This window comes from Theobroma cacao, chromosome 4, assembly GCF_053813885.1.
Source record: "Theobroma cacao isolate CCN51 chromosome 4, ASM5381388v1, whole genome shotgun sequence".
NCBI lineage: Eukaryota > Viridiplantae > Streptophyta > Magnoliopsida > Malvales > Malvaceae > Theobroma > Theobroma cacao.
The window spans coordinates 41078740-41089786 of NC_142642.1; positions in this window are offsets into that span (position 1 = coordinate 41078740).

Below are 11047 nucleotides of genomic sequence, written 5' to 3' on the forward strand. Positions count from 1 at the left end.
TTTAAGCCGTTTTAGGCTATTGCATTTCATACCATGCATTAGTATAGGATTTAAGTCAATTATATAGTGATTTAGCATCAATGTGGTGAATTGTGTAATTTTTGCAATGTGTCTAGGAGGAGAGCCTTCCGATAAAGGCAAGAAAGTCGTACCCGACGAACAGTGATCGGGGCACCTAGAAAGCATTTAATTTGTACAATCTGTGAGTAAATCTATTATTATTGTAAATTATCTAGTGTTTATTTTTAAATGCTCATTATGTATTTTATGAAACGAAAATGAGATTAAAATGAGACTTTTAATGTTTTAGAAATAAATGCCACAAATAAATATATTGTGTTGATTATCTGAAGTAAGAGACTCTTGATCATGAAATTGAGTAATTGAAGGCTGCCAATTGTCTTGAAAAAATATATTTTCCTATGAATGGCTTATGATATATGAGTATATGTGGCTATATTTTATAATTGCATTGAGAATTTATGTAAGTTGTCTTTTACTATGTAGGCTAGATAAATAAATAAAAGCCACATTATACTATCGAAATTTTATTAAAATTGGTGGATTTAGTCACTGTAGTGACGGGTTTTCGTGGACTGCCTATTAAAGGGGTACGGTAAACTCGATTGCATAGTTACTCCAATTGTAGAGGCGAGGAGGGTAACTCTTGGGGTAGTGTTAGAACTCACTTCACGTCGAACCCCCATGTGAATGTGTAACTCGGCCAATGCCAAGGAACGGCTTGTTTTTAAAACTAACATGTGTTTAACATGTAAATATTTTAACAACCTTGGCGGACTCGGTTAAATGCCTCGACCAAGGTATCCCCGAGGACTAGTTTTTAGCTTGAGCCCTGTTTCTAATAAAAGTCATAAGCCTTAACAACTGTTTTGGTAAATTACAAATATTTTATGGTTTAAGAAATAAATTGAAAACCTTATGAAATGGTTTATGAATTGTTGTTTAAACTTGCCTCCATTTTACTCGCCTTTAGATATTTATAATAATGTATGTTTATTCATTGGGATTGCAAAATCTCACCCACTTCCTTTCCAAATATTTCAGGCCTGTTGTAGCTTGTAGATACTTGATTTTGTCGAGGATTTCAGTTGACCCCTCTATCTCATAGACAGTAGATTACTATCACCAACACTTAGTATATTTATGGGCCACTTGTCATTGTAATTATTATTGTACATTATAACTTTGTAAATTATTATATGTATGAATTTATTTTACTTCCACGTTACAAAAGATTTCTTACACGTGTTTCTATAAATATTATTTTCTATAAAAATGCTATATTCTAATCAATATTTTGAATAGTAATTGTTTAAAACGGAATGTTTAACAACGATTGCTCATAGGAAAGGCAAGAAACTGATACGTAAGCCTTGCAGGGTTCCGATTGGCATTTCGGGTAATGAGTGTCAATCGGGACGTCGCGGCGATTGTCATGGGCCCGAGGGAGGTTCCGGGTCGTGAAAGATATACTCCTTTGACCAAGAGTGGAGGAAAGTGAAGTCAGACTAATAAGTCTGTAATAACTTATTCACTTGGTGGAGATAAAATTTGAGCCATGATTGTCAATGGAAAGAAATTTGATGACTATGGACGGTATTTGAGGACAATATAGAGGAGAACCTACGATAATGATAATAAGAGGTATATTTTGACTAGAATAAATAATGATCGTTGAGATTCGCTCGAGGTTTATAAATTTAAATATTAAGGAGATGTAAATTGATACTTGTCTGCACAGAGGTTAGTGCACTGTGTTAATGAAGTTTATTCTACCTATATATATAAATGGTGCTGAACTTTCGAGATATTTTAAATGCGAATATGTAGTGTATAGCAGCTTAAATGGAGCTGGTTTTTAATCTAATTAAGTAAAGATGAGATCCCAAGGTTTGATGAAACTATGCTGGGTTGTAGTTATTAGTGCATGAATTAGCTCAAGGTTGAAATTAGATATTGGCGATAATGTTGAGGGACATTTAAGTAAAATCTATATTAAGTTTTATAAATATCAAAGTTGATTGTGTAGATGTTAAAGGGAAATGAATGGTATATTGGTGTAAAGTGATAACACAAGGACAATTGAAGGTAATCCTAATAATGAAATTGGTTAATGAGAATCCCCTTATGTAGAAATTGAAATTCAAAAATGCAAGAGGTGCATATGACTCCCATGAATCTAAATCTTAAGTGAGTAATTAATATCAAAATGAATAAAGTCGTATCCGATGGAAGTACAAAAGGGAAATGAGAAATGAGAATGACTTTTAGGAATTGTGATATTATATAAGATCCAATGATCTCATATAGATGAACCAAAAGAGTCAATAAGATCATAAAGCATATGCGAATACCAGATTGTGATTGGATTAGCGATGGAAGAAATACGAATGAAATACGAATGTTGTTACAATCGCACCTAAGAAGTTTAAGGATAATTAATGCAATCATACCAAGTTAGTTCAATATAGTCTGGATTAATAATACGAACACTTTAGGAGATCTTAAAATAATGTCCATTAGGAACCAATAAGTGGAATGTTAATAAGCATACATTGAAATGTTAAGGTTATGAAGGGCTTTAGAGATCAGCCTTTGATTATTTAAATTTTCAACAAGATTGTATTAAAGGAAGTGTTTAAGGGTTTTGGAAATGTATGGAAAGGTGTGAGAATGCACTAGTTTGACTATTTATAAAAGTTTGAACTTGGATGGTCATCAATGGATGGTGAGTAACCAAACAATGTGTACGTAAATGAACAAAGGGAGTTACGACTGGTAGGTAAGAGTGGAACTCTAATGATGAGACTGTGTTCACTGCTTTCGGCATTGAACTATAAGTTATGAACTTGTATCCACTCTATGAACACCTTGATGATATAGTTCGAGAAATTTTTCACTATGAGAAACATTAAAGCTCAAGGAGCAAAAAGGTTATATAGTCAAGTTGGGATTCGTGACTAATATGTTATATAAGTATGAAGATGAATTGCAAACATACAAGGATGTTTGGAAATGGTGGTTTAAAGCAATGATTATCTCGTCGATATCTAGATCTGAGGAAGTTGTGGTCTCTATATGCTTGTAAATACAAGACATAAATTGTGAAATATACCTTCCTCATCAGTTTTAATTTATTTAATTAATTATCAAGGTAAAGTACCTAAAAAGGATAGGCAAAGGATAAATTGTGTTACGAATATTTAAAGAACGAGGGTGATATGGTTTGATTAAATGATATTACCCTTAGTGAAGGAATAGAAATACGTTACGGGAATTATAAAGATCCAGTTAGGAAGAGAAGATGATTTGAGATTTCGAATATTCATATACTAGCAAAGGCTTTTAGAGTAAATTTGAGGAAATTCAAGTTAGATATGTTGTATGCAGTTGATGATGAACAAATTAGCTATTGATTAAAGAGATTGATTAAGATTATTAAGATATATACACGAATATCGTTAATTATCGAAATGTCTTGTGGTATAAGTTAAAATTATCTAGCGAGCACTCGATCATGAAAGTACTGGAGTTTTATTTTCGAGAATATAGTTACTAATGGTTATTAGATTTGAATAATCTCTGATGTTAAATATATATGAAATAAATAAAACATGTCTTGATCTTTACGTATTATGAAATGCTTGCATGGAAATGGTATGGAAGTGTGTAAACCAAAATAAAGATAGGTTGACAAATTAGACCCATAGTCAATGGTTGGATAAATGTTCGAATGCCAGAAGGTTTGATAAAGGATCAAGGTAGAGGAAATTGTGGATGGCTATGTAAACATGCATAATTGATGATTTAAGAATGATTTGATGGAGGTGTGACTAGGATTAACGATATATTTAATTTCTCTTTATAAGAGGAAGAATAATATCGACTTAATCGAGAAGTGTGGTACTTATAAATAAAAGTAATATGACATTGCCGAGTTTTCTATAAAGTTTAGAAATTGATTTAATTCATAAGATCGAGATCTTATATGGAGAATGTCCAACGAAAGTGATGTAGAAGAATTTTAAAATTTTAATTGTTCACAGTATGTTGATTAGAATTCGAGGACGAATATATTTTTAAGTGGGGGAGATTGTAATACCCCGCACCCTCGTTGGACACAAATAAGACCTTATTGATCAAACGAATGATCGTTTGATGTGAATTGGCGTGCTAAAGAGCGACAAAGGATGAAAGGAACGTTCAAGAATAAAATGCTTCGCGCGTGCAAAAATAACAATTAAATAATAATATTTTCATTGGAGAAGAATTAGTACGGTAAAGGATGATTCGGAAGTAAACCGAGATGTAATGATGCGTTTCGGGACCAAAGAAGGCAAGTGAAAAATTTTAAAATAAAATAATATTAAAATATTAATATTTTATATGTTGTCGGAATTCATCATGAAAAATGGAATATGACTAATTTAAGTGGGGGAGAAGAAGTAAAGAAGAATTTTGAAGGAAAACGACGATAATTGTGACAACGTGATTTTATTAAATCGAGCTAACGCGGGTAAGTAAATATTTAAACATTATGGTGACACCGCGTTGAAATGCAATCTCGATATTTTGATTATACACGTGTAAGAAAAGGAAGATAGAAGGAAATTAGAATTTTTAAACGTGTCGGAATGATCAAATTTTAAGATACGAAAATTGGAAGATTGAGTGCCAAATAAAATGAAGTTAAGGCATAATATATAAATTTTATTGTTTTGAAGAAATAAAAATAAAATGAAAATAAAATGGATGATAAAATAATGAAGAAAAGATGTTGAAAAGTCAAATAATATTTTTATATGTACATGAGTGGCCACATGAGTCAAGGATGGGAATAAAGAAAAGTCAAAGTCAATTGGAAGAATACTAAATTGGAACCAAGTGAAGTTAATGGCCGATTGAACAAAGGAATCAAAGAAAGACAAAAAGTAAAGAAAACAATAGAGAAGAGTGTAGAAAGGAAGGTGGGGGCCGGCCATGGGAGGAAAGAAAAAGAAAGAGAGAAAAGTTAAGTCGGTTAGTGAAGAAGAAAAAGAGAAGAAATATACAGGAAGAAAGAAATAAAGAGAAAAGGGAGAGAAAGAACCATAAGAGAGGAAGAGCAAAGAGATTGATTTTGTTGCACTTTGAGGAAGGAAAAGAGAGCTTTTTGCTGTAATTTTTAGAGGAAGAAGAAAGCTGAAAATTTTGATGTAGGAAAGCTGATTTTTTTTTTGAAGTTAATTGCTAGAATTTTTGAGGTTTTTATGGCTGATTTTGGTGCTGAAAATTTAAGGTTTTTGCTGCTGAAATTGTGTGAATTTGCAGCTGGAAATTTTGGAGGTTTTGCTGCCATTAAAGGGCAGCAAAGTGCTGCCAATTTGTGTAGAAAAATTGGAGCTATTTGCTGCCAATTTGTGCATAAAAGTTGTATAGAAAAATTAAAGCTATTTGCTGCCAATTTGTGTAGAAAAATTATGCAGAAAAATTGGAGCTATTTGCTGCCAATTTGTGCAAAAAATTGGATAGCTTTGTGCTGCCAAAATTGAGGAGTTTTGTTGCTGGAAATCTGCTGATTTTAGAGCAGAAAATGGCAGCAAAAAGGATGAGAAAATGAGACTTTTGGTGATCGATTTTGAAAGGAAAGGAAGAGAGAAAGCCACGGTGATGAAGAAAGGAAGCCATGGTGGTGAAGAGAGGAAGCCACGGTGGTGAAGGGAAGCCACGGGCTGGAAAGAAAAAAAAGAAGAAGAAACATGGAAGAGAGAAAAAGAAAGAAAAAAGAAAAGAAATGAAATGAAATAAATAAATAAATAAATAAATGGGCATGATCCAATAGAAAATAAGTGGGCATGGCCCAATAAGAAATAAAAATAATTGGGCTTAGCCCAAATAAGGAAAATGGAGAAGCCCATAAAGAGGGGGCTCAAAGGTCATAAAGAAATGAAAAAGGCCCAATGGTAAGTTAATGTTATATTTGAAGATTTATGGATAGTTTAATATTGTGCATATTTTGGATGAAAAATATGCAAGTTGCTTAGAAAATTTTTAATTAAGTTGCTACCCATATAAATGTGTGATTAAGTATATTGAGTTTAAATTGTTGTTAGGAAAGTTTGTCGTGGAGGCGTGCCAAACGAAGTATGTGACCGATAACTAGGAATAATTATACACGCGTACGAATCAATAGTGGAGTAATATCCCACTATTATAAGGTGAGTAGGGGGTGTCAATTTTAAAATTTTCGTATATATATACATGTACGTATATTTTATGTGAAGTGTAAAATTTATGAAAAGCATGCGTGGATAGAATTTTAAAGAATTGTGGGTGTAAGTTATTTTTTAAAAATCATTTGGAATATGTATATATATCCAAAAACAAAGCTCTCATGTCTTTGCTAGCAGGCGCGGAGGATGCGCATAAATACATCAGCTCCCATGCTTTGATCAAGTTTTGCCTGTTTTGACATCAAGGAAGGAAGAAAGTGGCATGCAGTAAGGCAATAGAAATACATAAAAATATAGAGAAAGGCATATTCTTAAAAAGGACATGCATACCTGTCAGGATTGTTCCTTGTTTGCTTTGAAATCTGAGCAAATAATCCATCTCAAAGTTCTGCATGCTTCAAAGTTAGCTTATATATAGAGTTTTGCAACAAGCTCAATCCGTTATTCTAAGCTTAGTGGAGTTACTCGTTGAGATGAATCAACTCCCATATAGTTGAAAAGTATATATGTGGAACATTTTTGTAGCTCGGCTCACAAGGTTCAAATCTGAGCAAATATTCTTGGTGGATTGAGAATTTTTCTGACTACTTTTCTTTACTATTGGCAGCTTTAATTGATAATCCTCCGGGTGGGATGTGAATTTTTCTCGTCTTCTTCTGTGGTGATGGTCTTTGTTGGAGTTATTGTTGTCCTCAATTTCTGGCATTGTGCGTGATTGTCTCGACTAAAATTCTGGAATTTAATATTGGGTTGCTGATCTGGAATTTGTATAATGCATTCGAGCAGGATCGTGTTTATTGGCTTGCTTTTGCTATGAAGACTACAAATGTATATGTATGCACTTTTCACAAAAGAATAAATATGTTATTATCGTTATATATATAAATATTTTCATAATTAACATACGACATAGTTATAAACTTTCGTAAAAGAATATATATCATAAATAAAGAACATATATACTAATGTATATGTACACATATAGATACATACATATATATATATATTTATATATATTATTTATTTTCATAAAAGAATAAACCATGTGTGTGTGTACACATTAATGAAAATTATATATATACATATACATATATGCAACAAATTACATCCCGCAAACCTTCTTTTTCGGCTGCCTTCCTTTCTTTTTCACTATGGGCTGCCCTCCTTTCTCTTTTTTTATTTTTTATTTTTATGCTAGGCCACTCTTTTTCCTTTATGGGTTGTCTTATGCTTTTTCTTTATCTTTTGTAATATAAAATATTATGAATATATATAATTGTATAAATATATTATATATATTTAATTTATAAACAAGTATTGCTATTATACTATAACTTATAATAAACTTCACTTATATGATTACACTAAATAACTTTATTGGTTATCACCTTTGTTTTAATGACATATTGTTTATAATTAGTTATTATTTATACAAACTTTGATACACAACTTATAATATATAAGTTATGTCACTAATTTCATGTATATATATATATATATAATAAAATAATACATATAAATATATACTATATAAAATTAAAATATTAGTTATACTGTAAAGCCCGACCTTATAAAATACTTGTCATGACATACACGTGATGATAGCATGATTGCATGCTAGGAGAGTCTCGAAAAATTTAGAAAAGTAGGTATTGTACCTAGAGGTACAACAAAGTTGATTTAAGCCTCGAACTAGATCAAATAGAGAATTTGAGATGGAATTAAGGATATTAAAGTACCAGAATGGTTTAATATTGTGATTTGGAGTTCGAGGATCAATTTGGAGTCAAACGAAATTTTCACTATCCAGGGGCAAAATGGTCATTTGCCACTTGGGGACAAAATGAAAATTTTCAGAAAAGATTTTTTGACCCTATTTGACTTTTTAGAGTATGATTTGAGTATTGGAGTATGATTTGAGGTTAAGAAGTGAAAAAAAAATTTTAATTCCGGTATTTTTCAAAGCATAGGGGTAAAATGGTAATTTTATCACCCTAGTGGCAAAATTGTAATTTTACACCACCATGACATTTGTCAAGCTCCAGAATTCTACCTCTTATTATTTTATGCTATGGATAAATATTAGAGCATTTGTGGTGGTGAGAAAAGGCTTAAAAATTAAATTAAAACAAGTGAACCAATAAAAAGGTGACATGTGTCAAAAATTTAATATTTTTATATTGCCATTTAAAAACCAGCCCACACTCTTCCACTCAGCATTTCAAGGCCGACCAGCACCTACAGAAAAGAGAAGAAAAGAAAAGAAAAACCCTAGGGAGGAAAAACTAAAGAAAAATTGTTGAATTTTCAAGAAATTGATGACTAAAGGTAAGATTTTTAATATTAAGCTTGAAATTCATCTTGCCCATGCATTCTTTTCCATTTTCAATGAATTAAATTCAAGTTTTCATGAGGGGCAATATGCTGGCCAGATTTGGAGAGAGAAAGTTGGTGATGAATTTAGTTGAATTTCAAGGTAACTTAGTGTTTTTAGGTGTTTAGTAACATTTAGTATGAAAATTAAGCAAGAAATCCACATGCCCATTATATAACCTATCTTGGCTGAATTTTATGGGTGAGGAATCATGATGAATTTGGTTGTTTTTCATGCCATTTAGATGTATTTGGTGCTTAGGAATATCGAAAATCGAAAACGGGTACCGAAAAATTTTACTCCCGTTGTTGGCAATTTGCACCATAATGAGGGATATTTTGGCAATTGCACTTAGAATAGACTTGTAGTGAAGTTTGTGGAATTTTGGGGAGTACTGGAAGTGCAATAAATTAATTGGAATCGAATTGGACGTTTAGACCGATTAAATAGTGCATAGTGCGCGATAGGCCGAACACCTCCCATTTCATTGCATGCATTCATATAGAACATAGAATAGTTTTGTAACGATTTAGCATAAGTATATTAAATTTCCCGTTGCACATTATGTATAGGTGGTGAGCCCTTGGATAAGGGCAAAGGTATTGCACCCGAGGATCAAGAATAAGAGTGTTGTAAATTCCCGTCAAAGTGAGTAACCACTGTTCATCTTATCTATCTAGAGTATTTTTACAATCGTTTTTATGATTTTAAGAATATTGAACCTAAATGAATTTTATGTTTTATGACTAATAATCAATTTAAGGACTAAGGTTTATGACTTATTTTACAATTCAATAATGTTTCTGAAAATGTGAGTATGTGGAGACCAACCTTTGATGTTGCTTATATATTTAAGTTTACGTACCTATGTTTGGAATTGATGATTTATGAACTGATACGTGATGACATATGTGGCTGGGATTTTGGGTTGTGAAATATATAAACTGTTTGTTTTCCTTTGACAGGCTGGGTAGTATTATGTTAGCCACGTTATGCTGTCAAAATTTTATTGATTGGTGGGTTATTTAATTAGCCACTGCAGTAGGCGGGTTTCCGTGGACCAGCCTATTAGAGGGGCACAGTAAACCCCGTTATATTTACCTTAGTAAGAGAGAGGCGAAGGATATCTCCTAAGGTATGATAGAGTTCACTTCACGCCGAACCACCACTTGAGGATGAACTCTGCCAATGCCAAGGGATGGCTAAACTATGTTTTTATGAGTAGTTGTTAACTTAATAACCTTGACGGACTCGGTCGAATGCCTCGGCCAAGGTATCACCGAGTATGATTTTTGGCATGAGCCAAGTTTTTAAGAAAATCATAAGTCGTGATGTGTATTATAATGAAATGTGTTATTTTATATGATTTGAAACAAGTACAAAATGTTGTGGATTATGGTATGATGAAAAGTTAACTGTCTCCATTTACTCGGCTTTAGATGTTAATGACGGACTTTGTTTACTCACTGAGTTTATGAAAACTCACCCTTTCTTTTTTAACCATTTCAGGTTCAAGATAATCTGTAGACAGTCGATTTCATCAAGGATTTCTTTTGGACTTACTTCCTTGAAAATCGTAGGTCTACATTCTTGCACACTTTTGGTTATCTCGGGGTCCATATGCCACTGTAAGATAATTTTGAATACCTGGTTTACTGTATTACTATGTGTATGAATTTATTTTGTTCTCACGCTACAAAAATTATTTATACATAGTTCTATAAAAATTGTTTTATAAGAAAATGGAATATATTATTGAATATTTTTATTTAGTCTAATTAGTCAACTTTTCACTCCAAATGGATGATTTAGATTGCAAAAAATTTATTTTTAATCGGAAATGGAAATCTTTCTACCATACATTGTATTTTTATCAAGTTTCGAAATTTTCAGGCAAAAATGACCAAAATATCCCTGTGTGGTCAAAATTTTATTTTGATTGTTTTCGATCTAAAATAGTTTATATTATCTTAAAATTTGATATTTAGTAACTATTGCTCACAGGGGAAGTGGAAAACTGATGCAAGAGCCTTGCGAGGTTTCGGTTGACATACCTGGTAATGAATGATTACCGAAACTTCGCGACGGTTGTCATGAGCTCGAAGGGAGTGTTGGGTCATGACAATTTGATAGATTTACAAAGATTTTTAAGGTTTTTTCAAAGAATTTTATAGATTTTTGAGATTTTGTAAGTTATTTTTAAAAGATTTTTAAAGTCTTTTAAAATGTTTTTAAGGGTTTTTCATAAATTTTTAAGCATTTTTAAAATGCATTTAAGGATATTTAAGGTTTTTTAGAGATTTTTTCAAGAATTTGCAAGATTTTTTTATATTTTTATGCGAATTTTAATTTTTTTAATTTTTTTTAGGATTTTTAAAGATTTTTTAGGTTTTGTGTAATTTTTTAAGGGATTTTTAGGGTCACTTTATAGATGTTTTAG